Below are 12,177 nucleotides of genomic sequence, written 5' to 3'. Positions count from 1 at the left end.
AGTAGGTGCTCATTAAATATTTGTTGCCTGAATGAAATATTAATAAAAATGGGAACTACAGTGAATTAGTTACAGTTAAGACAGTTTTCTCTTTGTGTGGGAGAAACCAATTTTTAAAGTTTCCAATATATTCTCTTATAGTACTTAATTTTCTTTTTATTAAAGATGATTTTATGTACATATGCTAATTTTACAGATGTATAAGTGTGATGATACTGTAAAATTGTTTTCTTCATTCAGTCATTTTTTTCCTCCGTTCACCTAGCTTCCTTCTCCCACCACCCTCCAGCCCTCCAGTCCTCTGCTTCCACCTCCAAATCATATTGCTAACCTAACAATGTGTGTAATTAAGACCAGGAATGTAGGAGGAAATATTCTTTGTTCTTATCCCAGCACCACCACTTTTAAGCTGCATGACCTTGGAAAGTTTCATAAATTTCCTTATCTGTAAAATCAAGATCATAAAACCTACATCAAAGAGTTATGAGAACTAAGTGAACTAATATGTGTAGAGCTCTTAGAAGAGTGTCTGTCACTTGCTTCTAAACATACACAGTGGTCCGCCCTCATCCACAGGGGTTATGTTCCAAGACTCCAGTGGATGCCTAAAACTGTAGATAGTACTGAACTTTATATATACTATGTTTTTCCTATATATACATACCTATAATAAAGAATTTTATCAACTAGATGCAGTAAGAGATTAACAACATAACTAATAGCAAAATAAAACAATTATAACAATACACTGTTATAAAATTAAGTGAATGTGGTCTCTCTCTCTCAAAATATTTTACAAATTTTAACTAAAACTTTACTATGCACTGTGGCTGAACTTTTGCAGTTTGAAGTGCGACAGCAAAACCAGCATGAATTTCTTATTCCTTCTTCACAATTTCACAGATAGAAGATCGGCACGTGATTTTTTCTGTCTTTCCTTAATTCAAGAACTTTCTCCTTCTCATCTAAAGGAAGCATTTTACCGCTTCTCTTTGGCAGATCTGAGCTGCCAGCATCACTGCTCTTGCCTTTTGGGGCCATTATTAAGTAAAATAAACGTTATTAAGCGTAAGCACTGGGATCCCATGACAGTCGATCTGATTACGGAGATGGCTTCTAAGTGACTAATGAGCAGGACGTGCTGGACAAAGAGATGATTCATGTCCAGGGTGGGAAGGAGCAGGACGGCATGAGATTTCATCAGGCTACTCGGGTCAGCTTGTAAATGAATTGTTTATTTCTGGGATTTTCCATTTAATACTTTGGACCACAGTTGACCATGGTATCTGAAAATGTGGAAATTGAAGCCTCAGAAAAGGGAGGGACTACCGTATGTGGACTGGCCACGGACAGAAGGCTCCAGTTCCTCACCACTTGTGCCTCTCTCAAGGGTCGCTCACCCTGAGGCATCCAGCCTCCTCCAGAGTGCAAGATCCCAGAGAAAGAGAGGAGGAAGTTGCAGTGCCTTTTATGATCCAGTCTCCAGGCTCTGTAACGTTACAATGTAAAAATGTTTATATTGATTTTTAGATGACTACATTTAAAATAGCTTCAGATTTTCCAGGCTTGGTTAAAAGGTAACCATTTTTGTGTATATGTATTCATCAAGAGTTCTTACAAGATTTGTTTTATTTTTTGGAAAAAAATACTGAAGTATAGTCAGTTACAGTGTATCAATTTCTGGTATATAACGTTTCAATCATACATATACATACATATATTCATTTTCATATTCTTTCTCATTGTAGGTTACTACAAGGTATTGAGTATAGTTCCCTGTACTATACAAAAGAAATCTGTTTTTTATCTATTTTATAAATAGTAACTAATATCTGCAAATCCCAAACTCCCAATTTATCCCTTTCCACCTCCCTTCCCCCATCCCGGTAATCATAAGTTTGTTTACTATGTCTATGATTCTGTTTCTGTTTTGTAGGTAAGTTTCACTAGTGTCTTCTATTTTCTTTTTGAAAAAAAATAGCTCTTTAATCTACCTGCAATTTAATACTATGTATGATATCAGGGTCTAATTTGATCTCTCCTCAGTGACTAGACACTTAAATAGCCAAAATTAATTTTATAATCAACTCTTTATTCTGAACTGAATTTGTATATTTATCACTAATAGCTACACCTGTATATGACCGCAAGCTCAGGGGCTTAATATTACAAAAAAATTATTTTCTTTTGGCTAATTTGTCCAATGTGGATGTTTCTGAGTGGAAACCCTCCTGAGTTACCTCTTCTAACCAGTAATTTGGGGACCCTGCCTCCTACCTATGGCCTCCCTATCTTCAACATGAGGTTTCTAAGCCTGCCTGGGTAGTCATCACTATTCCAGTCAGCCAGAAGTGGAAATGTGCACAGGGAGTCAGGCATGTAAGATTTTTATGGATCACGCTTGGAGGTGGTACACAGTATTTCCATGCTCATTTTATAAGCCTGAGCTCATAAATGCATGGCCACCCCCTACTACCAGGGAGGATGGGAAATAAATTCTAGCTGGTGCCACGAATCTGTTTGTCATTTTCTGTGCTGATACTGTATTGTTTTGATCATATAAAGTTTAAATCCATTTTTTTCAATTCTGAAATCAAAATGAAATAACCATAACAAAACTCTGTTGAGATTTTAATTGAAAATGTATTCAACTTAATGTTATTTGTACAAGTGATGATTTTCATATGCTTTTGTCTTTCCAACCAAGAACATGTGTTTTTTACTTTTTTTTTTTTTTAGGTATTATTCTATGTGCTTCCTGAAGATTAGATTATGAAAGAGATTGGAAAGAAGAGGAAAGTTTCATGGCTGAGGCTTTTTTTTTTTTAAGTGAGATATAATTTACTTATTGTGAAATGGACAGATCTTAAACCCCTATCAAGATACGGAACATGGTCATCACTTCAGAAGGTTCCCTTGCACCTCTGCCAATGAGTCCTCCCCGCAAAGGTAAGAATTGTTTTGATTTTCAGCGTATAGAGTTAGTGGTGCTTATTCTTGAACTTTATGTAAGTGGAATGATACAGTATGTACTTTTTGTGGCGTAAGGCTTCCTCTCTTCCGTGTGGAGAGACATCTGTGTTGCTCCACTTATCGGTTTGTCCTTTCTGTTGCTGAGCAGTGTCTCACTGTGTGGAGGCACCACAGTTGTTTATCCTTACACGTGTTGAATGACATATGGGTTGTTTCAGTTTGTTGCTCTCCTGTTTAAAGCTCTCCTGTTTAAAAGTTGCTCTCCTGTGGACATTCATGTGTAGGTTTCCGGGTGGTCCCATGTTTTTATTTCTCTTGAGAAAATACTTAGGAATTCCTGGGTCATAAGATAGGCATCTACTTAACTTTATAAGAAACTGGCAAACAATTTCCCAAAGTGTTTGTGCCATTTAACACTCCCACCGGCAGTGTCTTCTCCCCGTTAACACCTGTTGCAGGTTACATCTTTACAGTCTTTTTTAACTGTAGTCACTTGAGTGGGTGTACAGTATCTCACATACCAACTTTACTGCAGTATAATTTATGTACAGTAAAGCACACACATTTTCAGGTGAAATCTGACAGTATATCCATGCATATAACTACCACCAAATTGAAATATAAAGAACACCCAACACCCCAAAATACAAAACATCCCTATTACCCTTCGTATCCTTTTCATTCAATCCCCGCTTCTCATCCCCACCTCAGTGGGGGGTGTCTCATCTGCTTTTAATCATGTAGATTTGTCCTTCTAACAGTTTAACTTGAAAGGACATAAAGTACGTACTCTTTTGTGTCTGATTTCTTTCACTTAGCATAATGATTGTGAGATTTATGTATATTATTGTACACAGTAGTAACGTGTTCCTTTTTATTGGTAAGTAGTGTTCTATTGTATAAATATACCACAGTTCACCTATTGGTGAATATCTGGGTTGTTTCTAGTTTCTGGCTATTTTGAATAAAGCTGCTATGAACATTTATGTATAAGTCTTTGTATGAACATATGCTTCCAATTTTCTTGAATGAATATCTAGAAGTGGAATTGCTGTATCACATAGTAAATGTATGTTAACTTTGCAAGGAAATGCCTAACTATTTTCCAAAGTGGTTACATAACCAGTCAGCGTTTTCATCATTAATGTATTAGAGTTACAATTGCTTTACACATTTGTCAGCACTTGGGGTTACCAGTCTTTTAAATTTTAACCACTGTAATTGGGTAGTCTCTTAGGTTCATTTTAATTTGCATTTCGTTGATGACTAATTATGTTAAGCACCTACTGATGTAATTATTTGACATTTGAATGTAACCTTTGGTGAGGGGTCTGTTCAGTTCGTCTGTCCATTTTTAAAAGATTGGGTCGCTACTTTTGTTATTATTGAGTCGTAAGGGTACTTTATATATTCTGAATATAAGATCTTTGTAGACACCTTGCAGATACTTACTTCCAGTCTGTGTGTTGTCTTTTCTTTTTCTTTGTAGTGTCCTTTGAAGAGCAGAACTTTCTTAACTTTGAGAAGTCTATTTTTTTCTGTTTTTTTTTTTATGGTTCAGACTTCTTGTGTCCTATATAAGAAATACATGTATGTTAGGTTTGCAGTGATCTTTTGTTATGTTTTACAGTAGAAGCTTTTTAGTTTTAGCTTGTGCATGGGGTCTATTTTCCATCTCTGATTATTTTTGTGTACTGAATGTGAGTGTGTAGAGATTCAGTTTTTTTCCAGATGGGTATTGATTTGTTCCAAAATCATTTGTTGAAAAGATTTTTCTCCCTCCATTGAACAGCTTTTGTTGAAAATCAATTGACCATAAAATGTGGGTCATGTTGAACTCTTTATTCTGATCCTTTGATATGTGTGTTCATTGTTACGTCAATACCATACTATCTTGATTATTGTAGTTTTAAAGAAAGTCTTAAAATCAGATAGTGTGATTTTTTTCAACTTTGTTCTTCTTTTGTAGCATTGTTTTGGCTATTCTAAGTCCTTTGCATTTCTATATGAACTTTATGGTCAGCTCACTAATAAAGCTCACTTTAAAGACGATCGCTCATATGCAGAATCTAAAAGAAAAAACAACAAAAAAACATAAATACAAAACAGAAACAGACTCATGACATAGAATACAATCTTGTGGTAGCCAGGGGGACAGCGGGTGGGAAGGGACAGACTGGGATTTCAAAATGTAGAATAGATAAACAAGATTGTACTGTGTAGCACAGGGAAATATATACAGGATCTATTGGTGGCTCACAGTGAAAGAGAATGTGACAGTGAATGTATGTATGTTCATGTATGACTGAAAAATTGTGCTCTACACTGGAATTTGACACAACATTGTAAAATGACTGTAACTCAAAAAAAAGTAAATAATTGGTGTATTATATTGATTTTTGTCTGTTGAACCAATCTTACTTTCCTGGGATAAATTCTACTCGGTTATTGTTTTAAAATGTAGGTTTTATTATTATTCAGGGATGTTGAGGCCAAAAGATCAGGAAACAGTTTCCACTGAAAAGATAGTTTATTACACACAGTTCCCAAGAAGAGGGGACACATTATGCCATGTGAGGTGGAAGGGGCATACGGAGGACTCACCATGGTCAGTCAGGAGATAGAGGGAGCGAGGGAAAATGGGGGCAAGTATCTGTATTGTGGTTTCCATGAGACGGAAAGGGGAAGCAGGTGTAGGGCTGGCCAGTTTGAATACTTTCAGCGGGCTCTGGGGCATAGGGACTGGCTCTGGTTGTCTGGTACCTGGCCCTGGACGTTTGGCTTAGGGGGATAGTGGCACAGACTGTGAGAACCTAGTGAGAGCCTGATGAAGGAGACGGCTGAGATGGGCTCTGAATTGGTGGGTTTGCTTAGGAAAGGAGCACGAGCAGATGAGTTGTTTATTGTCTCTAGCATTTGGCTGCCCTGGGAGGGACAGTCTCTCCAGAGTCAGCAGGGTCTCAGATTTCAAAGCATAAGGATAAAAAGACATGCTCAATACAGTCATGATATATAATTCTTCTGCTCTGTTGCTGGATTCAATTTGCTGGATTTGTGAAGGATTTTTCCAGCTAGACTCAGAGGGGGTATTGGTCTGTGGTTTTCGTCTCTTGTGATGCCTTTGATTTTGGTATCAGGGTAATCCTGGCCTCATAAAAGGAGTTGTGAAGTGTTCACTCTCCTATTTTTTGGAAGAATTTGTGAAGTGTTCTTTACTTTAATTACCCTGTAGAAGTTTGGTAGAGTTCACCAGTGAAGCCAGTTTGTCCTGGGCCTTCATATCTGGTGAGTTTAATCCCCTTACTTGTTAAAGGTCGATTCAGGCTTTCTCCTGGAGTTAGTTTTGATAGTTCATGTCTTTCTATGAATTTATCCTTTTTATCTAGGCTCTCTAATTTGTTGGCATAAAACTTATACATTTTGTTTTCTACAGTAGTTAAATAGCTTTTTATCAACACACCATTTCATAAAATGAAGCAAAACCACATGAAAGTCCATGTTAAAGTACCTGGGTGTCATCTCAAAATAAATTTGGGGAGACAGAAACAAAGGTAGTAAATGATCATAGTTGATCTGTTCTTTAAGGCATCATTTGGTTATCAGAAATCCCCTAACACTGGTGCAAGTGAAGAGGTCAGTTATTGTAAGAATGATAGTACATGAAAATGGAAATGCCGAGACTGGAGGCTATAAAAGGGTTAAGGTCTTGAAGATTAAGGAGCCAGAATTTATGAAAAGATTTCTTAAAGCTATGCTGTGTGCTTTGTCCCCCGTTTCCTTCAAAGGGCAGAGGTGTGTGAGTCTGATTCTCCCCCTCCAAGCCTAGGAAAGGTGAACAGGATTGACTGAGAGAGCAGATGGAGGACACGGAGCACTGGTGTCTGACCTGAGGTGCCAGAGAAGACTGAGAGGTGGTTGCTTTGGGGTTAGTCTGCCCACCCCAGACTTGCCAGGGCAAAGATGCACAGGTGCCTCCTGAGGCTCGTAGGTGGACCCTACGTATCAGAGAGGCCGTGTGATGTTGGATTAGGTTCTTTCAGTGGGGCCATTGGAGTGGGAGATGGAATTGCAGCAGATGGAGGCTGAAGAAGGACCACAGGGTACTTTGGCGTTGTGATAGAAATAATGTGTTATCCTGGTGAAGGATACATTCATCTGAGTTAGAAGAACTTCTCGAAGAGATGTCTCACAATGGATTCTTCAAAGAACCCATACAGGTAATGCAAACATTTATCAGGCTTCCGTAGAAGGAGAAAGCTGCTTTTGACAGTGATAAGTCAGAACCTCCTTTTCTGTTGCCTCTCCTTCCTCTTACTGACCACTCTCCTGGCCCTTTAGGAACCAGAAAGTAGCAAGGGAGTAGAAGAGTGGAGAGAAGCGAAGAAAAGGCAACTATTACACCTTTCCCTGGGTAGAACTTCCTACCTGGAGGGAAGGAAATGTCAAGAACTGTAAAGGGTCTGAGAGTTCACCCTATTTGCAAGTTAGCTTGCTATGTTTCATGGAGGCTGGTAGAAGACAGAAGTCTTCTGTGCCAGAGACAAAGAATAGTTTATTACTCACAGCCGTGGTATTTTTAAGCTGGTTCCCTGACTCTCAATTCCCACAATGCACAGAGGGCCAGATTATGCCTGCACACACAGTGGATTCTGCTGTGGGAGAGGAACCCTAAACTTGGGGAACACAAATGTTTTTTAACGGGCAGTAAACATGCCCGCCCTTTTCTCCAAAGAGAGGTGTTATCTTTCTCGTACTGGACAGCAAGCAGTCAGTTCTTTCCTCCTGAGGAAGACACGATCTCTGTCTAAGGCTGTCCACTATACAGAGATCCTTGAAAAATGGTCCAGAACACAGGAAAGTTAGCGCCTCTCTAGCAGATATGGAGAAACATGGGAGACCCCTGAAGAATCATCCTCCCATAGGAAATAGCTGTGACTTTGAGGGAAATTAGAAGCTTTGTCCCTTGCATGGAACGGGACTTTATAAATAACAAGATTTGAGACTATTCTTCACTATTTAAATGATCATAGGGTGTTATGTTTTATGAGCAAAAAAAAAAAAAATTCAAATAGGGGTAAGGAAAAAACACTCCCACCCCAAATAAAATGTAAGGGGGAAGCAGGAGAAAAAGTTCAAGTTGCTTTGATTAATATGCCCATTTCACAAGAGCTTAATGAACAACCTTAAAGTCATGTAAGGTCTACTAATCTGCAGATAAAATACAGCCAAACCTTGTGTAAGCTGGAAAGGAGAATTACAGTGTCAGAATTAGATAAATTCTACCTCTCCCTTTGAACTTTCTCTTCTCTGGTCTCTCATCTCTGATTTCTCAGTTTGTCTGTTTATTTTACTTTCTCTGGCTTTGTTTCTGCCTGGGTTTTCATGCTACATCCTACTGCCACTTACCAGCAGCCATTCTGCCTCTTGGTTCAGATTCTCCAGAGAGGAAATCATATGGTTACTGTTCAGCTGATGGATTAACTTCTCTCAGTCGAGTGATTCAGTAATCGGGAGGCGCGGCTGGGGCCGGCATCTGGTGAGGTCCAGAGGCAATGATAAGGCCACAGCAGCGACAAACCTGGGTATGTTCTGCGAAAAGATAGCGGAGGGAGTGGCAAGCGCCCCCAAAGAAATTTCCAAATCCTGACTTAAATCTGTTCTGAATTCAGAAGACTTTCCAGGTATAACACGTACAATTATAAATAAAAAGTTTGACTTATTTGTTGGTAATGTCTATAAAATTACAAGGAAATGGCGATTGAATTCTGTAAATACCTGATACTGGTCCCAGGAGCTTGGTGAGTAGAGCTGGCTCAGGTCAAGCCCGTCCTATTCATAGGCAACCCGGAGCACACGTTCCACTGATGGGAGTTACGTCTCCCTGCTGGCAGAGAACAGACGACCTAAAAGCAAGTGAGAGGACGTTTAGTCACCATCCCTAAAATGCACACCGAGGACATTTTTCAAGGTAGTTTTCCTGTTATGGATAAATCGTATGCTATTAGGCTGTTAATGTTATTTCTGCAATAATTTAAATGACCCTTTAAAATATAGCAAACAGGCATTTTTTTTGTTCCTGAATAAGAACTGAAAATTTAGGGTAGTACTAAATCCTGTTTTTAGCAAAAGCAACTTTTTTTAGCATGACTGTTGGCTTAAGAAAGGCAGTGATTCCTTTTTTTTAAGTAACACAAAGCAAAGGTCCTTCTGAACTAGAACTAAAAGTAAAGAACAGACTAAGGGTGAAGTAAGAAAATGAGACAGGGTGTCAATTTTTCTGATTTTTTTTGTTAGTTTTTTTTTTTTAATTGAAGTATAATCGGTTGACAGTGTAGTGTTACTTTCTGGTGTAGAGCACACTGATTCAGTTGTACATTCATATACATATATATACTCCTTTTCATATTCCTTTTCATTATAGGCTGTTACCAGGTATTGAATATTGTTCCCTGTGCTGTACAATAGGTCCTTGCTGTTTATCTATTTTGTATACAGTAGTTAGTATCTGCAAATCCCAAACTCCCAATTTATCCCCGCCAGCCCCCTTTCCCTCCTGGTAAAGAAAACAAACTTGCTAATTCTTTTTAAAACGCATTTGCCTTCTATTATTCCCATCTGGTTTTTTATTTTATAGTGTAACAAATCAACCTTGCAAATTGATTTAAAAGAAAAGAGCTTGGAAAAGCTCTTATAAATTAAATTTGTGACATTGACTTACATCTCCCCCTTTTACCTATTTTTTCCAGAGAAAAAGCTTCTTCTTATAATGGACTATGGTTGAAATCATTATATTTATTATCATTATATACAGGCACAAACATGTCTTAAAGCGTAAGGAATCCATTCTCTGGTTATTGCTTTGTGGGGAATGCTTGTTGGCACAACATTCTTCTTCATGTCTCCCTGAAGAGCCTACAAGGTTTTTCAGGGGCCTGATAATCAGTTATGCAGGCATTTTCTAAAACAGTGAAATGTGTATTTAGTACGTATTTTCTGCTGCGGCAAAATTCTTTTGTTGTTTTGTTTTCTCTCTCCTTGAAAAGATCGCTCCTTCTCTGGTTTCATTTTAAGGGTCACTTAAGACCAAGCTGCTTCAGGCCGTCTTCCATTTTCATGTAGATTTGTTAGTTATTTTGTTTGTTTGTCCAGAAGGAGGTTTTGTTCTGTGTCCTAGAGCTGACTTTGAAAAGGAAGCTAATCATATAAGTGAAAATAATCAATTATACTCATGGTTAAATCCAATATATTGTTGGTTTCCCCACTGCTCAGTCAGCTTCTAAGACCCCGGATCAAGGGCAGAGATGCTTAAGGGATTTTGGTTGGCTCTGGTGTGTGTGCATGTGTGTGTGCGTGTGCGTGTGTGTGTGTGTGTGTGACTGAGAAGCAGACTCTCAGAAAAACTGCAGAATGCAGAACAAAGATCCAATTTTAGAATTTACTTTATAAACAAACAAATAAATACAAACAATAAAGGGTGGGTCTGTATAGTTAAAATATGCTGAATTATGTCAGTCCAGAAATACAAAATGGTACAACCACTGAGAAAAGTTTAGCAGTTTCTTAAAAAATTAAACACACACCTGCCATATAATCCAGCCAGTCTACTCCTAGGTGTCTACCTAAGGGAAATGAAAACATGTCTATACATACACTGCTATGTGGACATGCATGGCAGTATTATTTGTAATAGCCCTGAGCTGGTAACACCTGAATGTCCATCAACTGGTAAATGGATCAACAAAATGGAGGTATACCTACTTAATGGAATACTATGCAGCCATAAAAAGATGACACATTTGACCACATGCAGGCTCTTGAAAGCTGCATGCTAAAAGAAATGCACCAGATACAAAAGACTACTTATGACATGTTCATTTGGGCTGCTGTAGCAAAATACCAGGGACTGGGTGACTTATAAGTAACAAGTTTATTTCTCACAGTTCTGGAGGCTGGGAGGTCCAAGATCAGAGTGCCAGCATGGCCAGGGGCTGGTGAAGGTTGTTTTGTTGTATCCTCACTTGGTGGGCGCCCCCTGAGCCTCATTTATAAGGGCACTAATCTCATCCGTGAGTGTGGAGCCTCCGGATAACTCAGGCAGTCACTTAATTTACTTGTTTGTTTGCTTATTTGTTTATTTCTTTTTCTTGGCTTCTTCGTCGGCACTCAAGACGTCACAGTAAGGCTAGCGTCTCCTATGTTACAGTTTTCAGAGCACAAGGAAAGGAAGGTTACATCTACCCCTCTACTGATGTAAGGGATAGGAAGAGCTCATTTATTCATGTATTCATGTTTTTGCCACTAAATTATTCATTCATTTTCAGAATGTTTATGCTTAAAATCTAAATGATTCAATATAATTTCTTTTCACTTTGGGGCATGTTACCCTTTTGCTTTCTGATGCTTTTGGAGTCATATTCTACCCAATCTCTACTTTTGGATAGATCTATATTTCATTTTGGAAGTTAAAAAAGAACCATAACCCTCTAAAACTGTGATATTTATTTTGGTCTTATCATCCTCATTTGAAGAAATACGACAGCCATGTCTCTCAAATTCTAGATTATTTGTAGGTAAGGTAATTTATAAGCATGGGGTTTAAATCCAGATCTGTGTGACTCAAATCTGTATACTTTCCAGCCATCTTAGGCATACTCTAAGTATTTAGAAATAAAAACAAACTGATTAATCTCAAAAAAAGTTTTAAGTTACATGGACAGAAACAGAAATATTTTTTTCCAGATAACAAGAAAATTTAATTCACTATAATATTATAGTCATTAAGGGTCCTATTTTACCAATTATTGTACAAAACCCATAGATAAAACCGCACCTTCAGTAATGAGGAAGGCTATGATTTTGGAGTCAGAACACATTATCAACAAAAGAGAAGTCTGAATAGAGGGGACACACAAGCATCTCAAAGCACCGATAGTAGATTTAACTGAAAAAGAAATACAACCCAAATTTGGGGGGTAATTTTTCTCAAATGATGAATCATAATAGCTAATATATATCCAGCATGAAATTTTGCAGACATTGTGTTAGGCCATGTACATGGAGGTCTCGTTTAATCCTCAGTTGAACCTTATGTGTTAAGAACACTCTTCATCACCAAGACCCCCCGTTACAGGTGGGGAATCTGGAACTGACTAGGACAGTCTCACCTAATGACATGCACTGGCGAGTAGTGCGGGGCCAGGGATT

At 38.2% G+C, this 12,177-nt stretch overlaps 1 long non-coding RNA gene across 1 annotated transcript in view; it reads left to right on the top strand.

Annotated features, from left to right (window-relative positions):
* The window catches only part of LOC140700345 (uncharacterized), a 195,055-nt gene that overhangs the window by 56,932 nt on the left and 125,946 nt on the right, over positions 1–12,177 (top strand). The window contains exon 4 of the long non-coding RNA XR_012078757.1: positions 2,740–2,949. This is a non-coding gene — a long non-coding RNA (uncharacterized lncRNA). The remainder of the gene's footprint in view (positions 1–2,739; positions 2,950–12,177) is intronic.

The sequence above is a fragment of the Vicugna pacos genome, chromosome 12 (assembly GCF_048564905.1).
Source record: "Vicugna pacos chromosome 12, VicPac4, whole genome shotgun sequence".
Taxonomy (NCBI): Eukaryota; Metazoa; Chordata; class Mammalia; order Artiodactyla; family Camelidae; genus Vicugna; species Vicugna pacos.
Note: the sequence above shows the minus strand (reverse complement) of the source record. Positions and strands in the feature narration are given on the sequence as shown.